General features: G+C 37.2%; 1 protein-coding gene and 1 long non-coding RNA gene across 9 annotated transcripts in view; one reads left to right on the top strand and one right to left on the bottom strand.

Annotated features, from left to right (window-relative positions):
- Positions 1-12554, top strand: part of LOC306883954 (neurexin-1a-like) — a gene marked incomplete at both ends in the record, with an annotated part of 389273 nt that overhangs the window by 321836 nt on the left and 54883 nt on the right. The gene's annotated exons all lie outside the window — the stretch shown is intronic.
- On the bottom strand, positions 6751-9629 carry LOC306883955. The gene is made up of 3 exons (XR_013785398.1): positions 9479-9629; positions 8711-8830; positions 6751-8241 (listed from the first exon to the last, which is right to left on the bottom strand). It is a non-coding gene; the product is annotated as an uncharacterized lncRNA (long non-coding RNA).

The raw sequence follows: 12554 nt of genomic DNA, 5'->3' as shown, positions 1-12554 counted from the left end.
ATTCTCGCCGCTCACCAGATGGCACCTCAACAGGGAGAGATGATGCCACCACGCTGGCCACTCATCATGCGCAATATACTATCGATGGCGCTATAGTGCGGAAAAGGTATCGGACCTGAATACTACTTAGTTGTAGTCATAGCATTTAGGCGCTTGAGACTCTCAAGCGTCTATATGTGTGTTAGTATGGAAGACGAGCTGCCTTAAAACTCGGAAAGTCGCACCCCCACGGGCCCGTCCCAGGGAAGGCCCGTTTTGTCAAGGGAGGGTGTGGCCAAACCGGTAGCCAAATGCCTCGTCATCTAATTAGTGACGCGCATGAATGGATGAACGAGATTCCCACTGTCCCTACCTGCTATCTAGCGAAACCACAGCCAAGGGAACGGGCTTGGCAGAATCAGCGGGGAAAGAAGACCCTGTTGAGCATGACTCTGTCGCCCATGGGCGACCCGGGTCGCCCATGGGCGAACGGCCGGTCGCCCATCGGCGAACGGGGCCCCCGGGCCCCCCGGGGGTGAATTTCTTGCCCCTTTTCAGCTGTTCCCCACCATTGGCACCGTAAATCTACGCGCCGTGTGCCCTTTTCCCCATTTTTGTCATTTTTGAAATTTGGTTAACCGATGGGTCACCCGGGTTACACTCTGGCCCCCCTGCGCGGAGGCCCCATCCCCACGAGCCTGTCATGGCACGCGCTTGATCTCCCTGACCCCTAAGGGGCCTGCTCGTGCCTCATTTTGTGAGATATTATGCTTTTTCACGCATTTGGTGTGTCCGGGTAACCCATGGGTTAACATTGGTGACAGTAGACAGTAAGGAATGCACGGTTTGACAAAAATTGCACAAATACGAAAGTCTAAAGTCCAAAAATGCACAACAGACAGGCGATGCCAGATTTTCATCGCTTGCTCACTGTTTTGCTGTGGATTCTAATATCTGGTCAACCCATGGGTTAACATTGGTGACAGTAGACAGTGAGGAATGCACGATTTGACAAAAATTGCACAAATACGAAGTTCTAAAGTCCAAAAATGCACAACAGACAGGCGATGCCAGATTTTCATCGCTTGCTCACTGTTTTGCTGTGGATTGTAATATCTGGTCAACCCATGGGTTAACATTGGTGACAGTAGACAGTAAGGAATGCACGGTTTGACAAAAATTGCACAAATACGAAAGTCTAAAGTCCAAAAATGCACAACAGACAGGCGATGCCAGATTTTCATCGCTTGCTCACTGTTTTGCTGTGGATTCTAATATCTGGTCAACCCATGGGTTAACATTGGTGACAGTAGACAGTGAGGAATGCACGATTTGACAAAAATTGCACAAATACGAAGTTCTAAAGTCCAAAAATGCACAACAGACAGGCGATGCCAGATTTTCATCGCTTGCTCACTGTTTTGCTGTGGATTGTAATATCTGGTCAACCCATGGGTTAACATTGGTGACAGTAGACAGTGAGGAATGTACGGTTTGACAAACATTGCACAAATACGAAGTTCTAAAGTCCAAAAATGCACAACAGACAGGCGATGCCAGATTTTCATCGCTTGCTCACTGTTTTGCTGTGGATTGTAATATCTGGTCAACCCATGGGTTAACATTGGTGACAGTAGACAGTGAGGAATGCACGATTTGACAAAAATTGCACAAATACGAAGTTCTAAAGTCCAAAAATGCACAACAGACAGGCGATGCCAGATTTTCATCGCTTGCTCACTGTTTTGCTGTGGATTGTAATATCTGGTCAACCCATGGGTTAACATTGGTGACAGTAGACAGTGAGGAATGCACGATTTGACAAAAATTGCACAAATACGAAGTTCTAAAGTCCAAAAATGCACAACAGACAGGCGATGCCAGATTTTCATCGCTTGCTCACTGTTTTGCTGTGGGTTCTAATATCTGGTCAACCCATGGGTTAACATTGGTGACAGTAGACAGTGAGGAATGCACGATTTGACAAAAATTGCACAAATACGAAGTTCTAAAGTCCAAAAATGCACAACAGACAGGCGATGCCAGATTTTCATCGCTTGCTCACTGTTTTGCTGTGGATTCTAATATCTGGTCAACCCATGGGTTAACATTGGTGACAGTAGACAGTGAGGAATGCACGATTTGACAAAAATTGCACAAATACGAAGTTCTAAAGTCCAAAAATGGACTTTTCATAATCCATAATCCAAAATTACAGGTCAAATACACCCACAAGCATTCACACGCTGCTGACATGCTGCAAATGGACCAATATTGAAACTGAATATGGCCAAATCGCAAAACAGATATTTTCTTCATAATCCTGGAAATCTTTATGCTATATCCTGTTTAGAAATGGAAACAGGTCAAATAGAGCTGTTTTTCAATATAAAACTTATTTCATCAAATATTTATTTACTTATTTCATTTTTTTAACTATAATGCTTTATTGTGGCATGCAAAAGTTAGTTTGAGTGAGTCAAACAGAGTGCAAACAAGAGCTTTGAAGGCCAGACTTTTTAAGACAGTCTGCCTCCTTGCATCTGTGTAGTAAATTATAATTGCCCAAATATGAACGCCTAAAGTCCAAAAATGCCCAGAAAAATGACTAAGTCGGTGGCCAATTTTTATGCAAAAGATTTTTTGCATGAAAATGACTTAGTTGTTTTTTGGCCACCGAGCATCCAAAACATAAGACTAAGTCGAGCGACTTAGTCATTTTTATGCAAAAAAAAGACAGGAAAAATGACTAAGGTTTTGGACGCTTGGTGGGAAAAAATTATATTTGCTATGTCTGGGTAACCTGTATGTCTTAATTATACACTGTTTGATTACAGCAAAGATCCTTTTTCATTTGTCTGAAGATAAAATTTGGAAAAAAAATAAAAATAATTTAAAGCTGCTGACGTGCTGCAAATGGACCCCAAGCCAAGCTCAAAATGGCAAAATCTCAACAGACATTTGCTTCCTAATTCTATGATTAAATGTTTAACATCAAAAAAAGCTCACATTCTCTGTTTTCCCAAAAAAAACATATGTAGGCGTATCCTGTGTAGAAATTGTAAAATAACAGGTCAAACAGAACCTCTATCATTCACACACTGCTGACGTGCTGCAAATGGACCCCAAGCAAAGCTCAAAATGGCAAAATCTGTAGTGTATATTATTCTATAACTATTCAAAAAGTGAGTGAGATGAAGTGGAGAAACTAAGTGCAGTTTATAAATTAAGCAGTGCAGTAAAAAACAATAAAACAAGTCAAGTCAGTAAGAGGAAAAAAAAAAAAACAGAGTAAACATAGGCATTTCATACCCAGCTTTTAAATGACTTAGTCTTGTGTTTTGGATGCTCGGTGGCCAAAAAACAACTAGGTCGAGCGACTTAGTCATTTTTCCTGTCTTTTTTTGCATAAAAATGACTAAGGTTTTGGACGCTTGGTGGGAAAAAATTATATTTGCTATGTCTGGGTAACCTGTATGTCTTAATTATACACTGTTTGATTACAGCAAAGATCCTTTTTCATTTGTCTGAAGATAAAATTTGGAAAAAAAATAAAAATAATTTAAAGCTGCTGACGTGCTGCAAATGGACCCCAAGCCAAGCTCAAAATGGCAAAATCTCAACAGACATTTGCTTCCTAATTCTATGATTAAATGTTTAACATCAAAAAAAGCTCACATTCTCTGTTTTCCCAAAAAAAACATATGTAGGCGTATCCTGTGTAGAAATTGTAAAATAACAGGTCAAACAGAACCTCTATCATTCACACACTGCTGACGTGCTGCAAATGGACCCCAAGCAAAGCTCAAAATGGCAAAATCTGTAGTGTATATTATTCTATAACTATTCAAAAAGTGAGTGAGATGAAGTGGAGAAACTAAGTGCAGTTTATAAATTAAGCAGTGCAGTAAAAAACAATAAAACAAGTCAAGTCAGTAAGAGGAAAAAAAAAAAAACAGAGTAAACATAGGCATTTCATACCCAGCTTTTAAATGACTTAGTCTTGTGTTTTGGATGCTCGGTGGCCAAAAAACAACTAGGTCGAGCGACTTAGTCATTTTTCCTGTCTTTTTTTGCATAAAAATGACTAAGGTTTTGGACGCTTGGTGGGAAAAAATTATATTTGCTATGTCTGGGTAACCTGTATGTCTTAATTATACACTGTTTGATTACAGCAAAGATCCTTTTTCATTTGTCTGAAGATAAAATTTGGAAAAAAAATAAAAATAATTTAAAGCTGCTGACGTGCTGCAAATGGACCCCAAGCCAAGCTCAAAATGGCAAAATCTCAACAGACATTTTCTTCCTAATTCTATGATTAAATGTTTAACATCAAAAAAAGCTCCTATTCTCTGTTTTCCCAAAAAAAACATATGTAGGCGTATCCTGTGTAGAAATTGTAAAATCACAGGTCAAACAGAACCTCCATCATTCACACACTGCTGACGTGCTGCAAATGGACCCCAAGCCAAGCTCAAAATGGCAAAATCTGTAGTGTATATTATTCTATAACTATTCAAAAAGTGAGTGAGATGAAGTGGAGAAACTAAGTGCAGTTTATTAATTAACACTGTTTGATTACAGCAAAGATTATTTTTCATTTGTCTGAAGATAAAATTTGGAAAAAAAAATAATATAATTGAAAGAACGATATAACATTTTTTATATAATACATTATTATGGCATGCATTAGTTAGTTTGAGGTGAGTCAAACAGAGTGCAAACAAGAGCTTTGAAGGCCAGACTTTTTAAGACAATCTGCTTCCGTAGTAAATTATAATCCAATATTACTCACAGTCAAAACAAAGATGGCAGGACGCTGACTATCTCTGTACTTCTTATTTATTTTATTGATTTTTACAATCTTTTTTTTTTCAAATCTCATTAAAAATTTTATTATTTACGTTTGTCTGTTTAATTCAAGATTAATGTTTGTGTATCTTATGAATTAAATATTTTAAATTTAATTATTTGTTTATCAATAAATGTGTAGGTTTAGATGAATGTGTGAAATTAAATGATTTTTTCTTTTCTAAGTTGGTAAGACTGTAAAATTATGAATGTCCACTGGGTGGCGCACTGGGCCACAAGTCAAACAGATGAGTGGGGGTGGGGGCATGAGGACACAAGTTTCTAAGCTTGCTCACACACACACACACACACACAGACTTTGTGTGAGGGGGGTTGGAGGAATCAGAATCAGAAAGAGCTTTATAGCCAAGTGTGTTTACACACACAATGTGAAAATCAAAACAAAACAAATAATAAAGAAAATAGACAATAAATTACATACATAAATAGAGAATTAAAAAAAGAAAAATGTACATAGACAGAACTATGAAGGTGCATGAAGGTTTGGTTAGTTATTGACAGTTATTATGTGTTATTGTTAAACCAATCATAGATGACATACCAATTTTTTTACCTTTTTAAAATTGTTAAACCACATTGTATAAATTAATGTTTTTGAATTAATATTTTATTTCCCAATTACAGTTTGTCATTGTCTTGTTCTCCCCTGTCAATTTCATCTGGTTCTTATTTATTTATTCATGAATTTAACTGATCACATTGCATAAGTTCAACATTTCCTATGTAAGTCCAGCCTCTTTAATTTCACATTTATCTTTGCATGAAAAAAAAAACAAAGTGGATTTCATATTAATTCAGGCTCATTTTATTTGAGCTTGTCTGTAAAATTGTTAAACCACATTGTTTTCTTATTTATCAACTTAAATCCGTTCTTGATGTTGAACGGATTGATATGAATTGTGTTATAATAGTCGTAGAATTGTCTGAATGAAAAGCAAATTACTACGGTCAAATTTATATTGTTTTGAAGGGCTCTCAAAACTCTGAAAATAGCTGAATTAAATGTTTTATTTCTCCATTTCTGTTCAAGATACAACAATGAGTGTAGTATCATATTAAAGCTGAGATTCTAAGCTTTATATTGATATGAATTGTGTTATAATAGTCGTAGAATTGTCTGAATCCAGACTGTTTGTGGCCACAGAAGACACAACCCCCACTCCAGCATTTACACCTTCAGTTAAAGGAACAAAGTAACTCCAGACTCAACTTTCAGACACAAACTTACATTAGTTTTCTATAGCTACATTATAATATACATTTAAAAAAAATTGTAACAATTGTATTATGATAGTCAAACTGAATATGGCAAAATCACAAGTTTAAAACACTGTTACAATGACTGATTACCCGAAACCCACAGGAGATTTATACCCAGGTGAGGGGTAAAGCTCTGAAAATACCTTCTTTTATTTCTCAATTTCTGTTCAGGATACAACAATGAGTGTAGTATCATATTAAAGCTGAGATTCTAAGCTTTATATTGATATGAATTGTGTTATAATAGTCGTAGAATTGTCTGAATCCAGACTGTTTGTGGCCACAGAAGACACAACCCCCACTCCAGCATTTACACCTTCAGTTAAAGGAACAAAGTAACTCCAGACTCAACTTTCAGACACAAACTTACATTAGTTTTCTATAGCTACATTATAATATACATTTAAAAAAAATTGTAACAATTGTATTGCCATGATAGCAAAACTTAGTAATTAATTTTACTATAGTAAAAACAGGGTTTACCGAAAAGAAGTGATAGCAAAGATTTTTATTAATAAATGCTGCTCTTTTTATTTTTTTATTCTTCAAGGAATCCTGAAAAAGTATTGCAGTTTCCAAAAAAACAACAACAACAAAAAATTAATTCTAATAATAAATCAAAAAGTAAGTGAGACGAAGTGGAGAAATCAAGTGCATTTTATTAATTAAGTAGTGCAGTAAAAAACAATAAAACAAGTCAAGTCAGTAAGCTTGAGAGCTCTGTGAAAGTTTGTGACACCCCTCCACCCACAACCCACTGCATGTGAGGACAAAGACCTCTCAGCTAACACAAAACTTAATTTTATGTTCATCTAAAAAGGTTGACAAACAACACTGTTATTTAGAAAAGTGTATTTAATGATAAGATTACATTTATTATGTAAGAGGACAAACATTTGTTCAGAGGTCACAATTTTTTCCATCTTAAATAAAGTTTATTGATTTCATGATTAAAAAGTTGCAGAAAACACCCAGTGTCACAAAGTTTGACTTTAGTGGATTCATATTTTACATTCTAAACTAAATAAAAGGTTAAACACAGAACTTTTCTGGCTTTGGGAGACCATTTAAATTTTTGGTGATTATATATTTATTTGTTTGAGCTTGTCTGTAAACTTGTTACAAAAACATATACAATAATGATTTTGCAATACTCGTAACAAAATAAAAAATTTTACACCCATGACATCAACACTTTGAGAAAGAAAATAAAAAATAATTAAGGTTTTAAGGTTACAATAAAAAAGCCATTTACGTTAAACCGTAAATGATGCCGGCCCACGACCCAGCGTTGTGGTATACCGTTTGACACCAACGGCACCATAAAGGGTTAATTCAAACCGCCCTCACGTGGTGCCTAAACAATGAGCGCACCCTAAACCCATAGGGGATTTATATCCTGCAGGTGAGGGGTAAAGAGAGATGCTGAAATGCTACAGACCATAAACGCTAGTTTGGAATGGAGCAATGTGGTGCCTCCATCTGAAATCGACAGATACAGACAGAAATTACCACGGGCAACCGTAAATGATGCCGCCCCGCGACCCAGCGTCGTCGTGTACCAGCTGAAGGTGAAAATTCCCACATCAAACCCAGCACACACAAAACATACAGCAGGGCCCTGTACTTAGAATGAGCGCACCCTAAACCCATAGGGGATTTATACCCTGCAGGTGAGGGGTAAAGAGAGATGCTGAAATGCTACAGACCATAAACGCTAGTTTGGAATGGAGCAATGTGGTGCCTCCATCTGAAATCGACAGATACAGACAGAAATTACCACGGGCAACCGTAAATGATGCCGCCCCGCGACCCAGCGTCGTCGTGTACCAGCTGAAGGTGAAAATTCCCACATCAAACCCAGCACACACAAAACATACAGCAGGGCCCTGTACTTAGAATGAGCGCACCCTAAACCCATAGGGGATTTATATCCTGCAGGTGAGGGGTAAAGAGAGATGCTGAAGAATATAAACGACAGTTTGGAAAAACTAATGGTCAAAGATTCAATAGGATAGCAAAGTCCACTAAAGGAAGTAGAGCTTTTTCTGAACGCTGTGAGGTGTTTTGATGGACGTGTGTTTTGAAAAGCGCTGCGGTTCCGGCGAGTTCTCGTCGGCCCTTGAAAATCTGGGGGAGTCAACAAAACAAAAACACGAAAAAAGTATATTATTATTATTATATTATTATAACATGTCTTCCACTGTACTGTTATTTCATATTCGTATTATAATATGTAATTTTCATTATAATTCTACGTTTTTATATCCGGCTGACAGCAAAAATATATTTTGCCTATATGTCACAATATGAGGTAAATCCTGTACATGACACTGATTTTTGTTGAAATTGGTTTGGATCAGTTGTTACATAAACAAATAAACTGAAATATTCTGCCTGTCTATCTGCTTGACTGACAGTTTTATTAAACTGATTTGCTGTGATGTTGGTTCAATATAAAAAATTCTTATTTATTTATTTTTTTGAATAGCTTAGACGTAGTAAATATACTTTTGCCATGTTGCTGTAGATTAGCTTGCTACATTTCCCAGGCCTGTAGTTTTACTGTTCATTTTTTGAGGAGTAACTGTTAGCTTACCTCACAATGTTTTCCCAACACTGCATCCATCCACAGCTGCCATCATCTGGAGTCTTCATGAACGCTGGCATCATCTGACGTCACCACGGGCGAGGCTGTAGTAACTCTGGGATGGGCAACCTGAGAGATATAAACAAGATGAGAAGGATTGGTAGCTGTTCATATTATTTCAGGCAAAAGAAGATCATGTGCATTTATTACTGTTCTTCAATCTTATGAGATATGTGAATGCTTGGCTAAAAACAATATTTTTTTATCTAGATTTAAACAGAGAGTGTGTCTGAGCCCCGGACATTATCAGAAGGGTATTACAATTCAAAGAGAGCTGTTTATTATTTGAATATGTTAAAATTGTAATGTATTGTTTTAGCTTTCCTCGTCTTCAGTGTCAAATGATCCTTCAAAAATAAATCTGATGTCGATTTGCTGCTCAAGAAACATTTTGATTAAGAAATGTAGATTTCTATTCAGCAAGAATAAATATTTTTGTTTCAAATAAGCACTGTTTATTTCAAAAGAATCCTGAAAAGAAAAAAAATGTATCAGAGATATTTTCTGAGCAGCAAATCAGCTTGCTAAACTGATTTCTGAATAATTAAAACAGACGATACTGTAAATTCAGCTTTGATCACAGAAATAAAATACATCTCAACTTCATTCAGTTCATTTACGCTCCCTTAAGTGACGTCAGCGATTTGCAGAACAGCACACATTTTAGGCAGACAGTTGAGATGGTTGTATGTAATATGTTTTAGGGATTAAACTCACCTGAAAACGTTGAAAACAGCAGCGAAAGAGTGTTTTCCCCGCTTCCATAGGAGATCGCGCGTGGAACATAAACACGTCTTCTTCTTCTTGTTTAATGGCGGCTAACTCTTTCTGAGCACTATCGCCACCTATCGTATCGGATGTCAAATACACTTAGAAAGGTGAGGAGCCTGAAATTTGATAAGAGGAATGATTGGGGAAGAGAAGGGGAAGGCAAAAATAAATAAACACATACAAAAATAAATACAATGTGTAGTTTTTCCCAATTTTCTTCTCATTGATTGATTTATTTAAAGTCCTATTATTAAATTGCAGAAAATTATCTGCAATGTCTGCAATGTCAAAATTTATCTTAATATATTTCCATAAAATCTAATAGTTCATAATATGAATATATATATAATATAACTGTTGCCTGAGTTTATATGTTTTATCAGTTAAATTAAATTTAAGAATATTTTTCATGTGCATTCATCCCCTTTTAAGAGCCAGCAAATAAAACACAAAAGGAGCTATTTTAAGATTAAATTTAAGGTTACAATAAAATAAAAAGCAAAAAAATATATTTTAAACTGCCCGAGGCGTCAAAAACACCCACCAGCAATCACACGCTGCTGACGTGTGCTGCAAATGGACCAATATTGAAATTGAATATGGCCAAATCGCAACATATAAATTCTTCATAATCCTGGAATTCTTTATGCTATCATTAAATATGATATGCAGGTATATTCTGTTTAGTAAAGGAGAAACCACAGGCCAAATACAGCTGTTTTTAGTGAATTCAACGATTGTCTAAATTTGACTGTAGTATTTTATTAATATTTCAGCAAATCTATATGCTATTGTTAAAAGGTTAGCATCAATGTAAAGCCCAATATCAGAGCTTTCTGAAGATATATGACATGAAGGTATATTCTGTTTAGGAAAGGAGAAATCAAAGGTCAAAAACACCCACCAGCAATCACACGCTGCTGACGTCTCCGACCGCGCCGGACCGCATGGGCGGGGATCAGGCCCTCGTAAAGGGTGCTCGAGGTCCGCGGCGAGGTCGGCCACCCACCCGACCCGTCTTGAAACACGGACCAAGGAGTCTAACGCACGCGCGAGTCAAAGGGTGTCCTCGAGCCCCCACGGCGCAATGAAGGTGAAGTTTCAAGTTCCTTGGCATCCACATCTCTGATGACCTCACCTGGTCCCATAACACCTCTACTCTGGTCAAAAAGGCACAGCAGCGCCTTTACTTCTTAAGGAGCCTTAAGAAAGTTCACCTGAATCCCAGGATCCTTGTGGAATTCTACCGCTGTACCATTGAGAGCATACTCACGAACTGCATCTCAGTATGGTACAGCAATTGCTCCGCATCTGACCGCAAAGCACTCCAGCGGGTGGTGAAAACTGCTCAACGGATCACCGGCACCCAGTTAACTTCCATTGAGAACATTTATTATAAGCGCTGTCTGGGCAGGGCAAGAAACATCATCAAGGATGCCTCTCACCCTAACCATGGACTTTTCACCCTCCTTCCATCCGGCAGGCGTTACAGGTGCCTACGCTCTCGCACTAGTAGGCTCAGGAAGAGCTTCTTCCCCGAGGCTGTGACACTTCTGAACGCCACACCACCAATCTAACCTGCACCTGCTTATTACTGCACTGGTCACAGTACTTTACACACATGCATTTGCACTACTCTTATTTTGCACAGACTGTACAAGTTATCACACTATAAACTGTATAAAGTTGTTACTACACAAAGCACAGTAAAATATTTCTATAAAATATTGCACTACTGCTATTTTGCATAGAATACATTGTCCTATCAATATTTTGCACACTCATCCAGCTGTATTTATTTATTACCACTGTTCTCACGTTTCTGCTGTTCATAATGTATATAATCCTACATTGCTCTGTTCATAATGTACATACAATCCCTACATTGCATTCCTATTTATATTCTGTATATACTCTGCTCAATACTGTACAATACTGTATATAGCAATTCCACTGTACATTCTGTAAATCATATCTTCATTTACTCTGCACTTATATGTATATAAAACACTATATTCTTGCACTTCTGGTTAGATGCTAACTGCATTTCATTAGCTCTGTACTTGTACTCTGCATAAATGACAATAAAGTTGAATCTAATCTAATCTAATCTAATCTAAATGTCAGAAACAAAAACATCCTTTAATATCTAGGTTGTAAATATATGGTATATAGTGTTTTTGTTTTCGAGTATAATTTCAGTCGCAGAAACTTAGTATAACCTTGTTCCCTTTGAAACTCCTTGAGCAAAGCATTTTGCTCTTTGTCTATTAGATAGCAACAAGGACAAGGCACATTCCTTTCTTGGGCGAGGCGCGAAGTCGTAAAAGTCTTCTTCAGCGATTACTTCCCTGAGTGATTGCAACTTTAATGGGAAGAGACTAGGGAGTGTTTTCTGGGTTTTTTTCAAATTCATCCAAGGGAGTTTTTCTCCGTCCAACTTGGTTTATGATAACCAAGCAGTCTATTCTCGAGAGACCTCCAGCTGTTACTCCTTCATGTATATCTCGGGATTTTACGGCCCCAGGAGATAAATATGATCATTCCAGACGGCGCCAGCATGTCTGGTGTTAGGTGTGTGCGTTTTAGAAATAAGACCAGTTCTTCTTACAGTTTGTTTGGACAATATTTGGCCGAGATACAACTATTTGAAAATCTGGAATTTGAGGGTGCAAAAAAATCTAAATATTGAGAAAATCGCCTTCAAAGTTGTCCAAATGAAGTTCTTAGCAATGCATATTACTTATAAAAAATGAAGTTTTGATATATTTACGGTAAGAAATTGACTAAATATCTTCATGGAACATGATCTTTACTTAATGTCCTAATGATTTTTGGCATAAAAGAGAAATTTATAATTTTGACCCATACAATGTATTGTTGGTTATTGCTACAAATATACCTGTGCTACTGGTTTTGTGCTCCAGGGTCACATTTACGTAAATGTATAATTATTGGAAGCAAATACACACCACAATCTTCACCAGTGAAGTAAAATGAAATGATATTACTCTGTGATTTT

The sequence above is a fragment of the Barbus barbus genome (assembly GCF_936440315.1).
Source record: "Barbus barbus genome assembly, chromosome: 18".
Taxonomy (NCBI): Eukaryota; Metazoa; Chordata; class Actinopteri; order Cypriniformes; family Cyprinidae; genus Barbus; species Barbus barbus.
The sequence above is the reverse complement of the archived record's forward strand: the minus strand, read 5'-3'. Positions and strand labels throughout refer to the sequence as shown.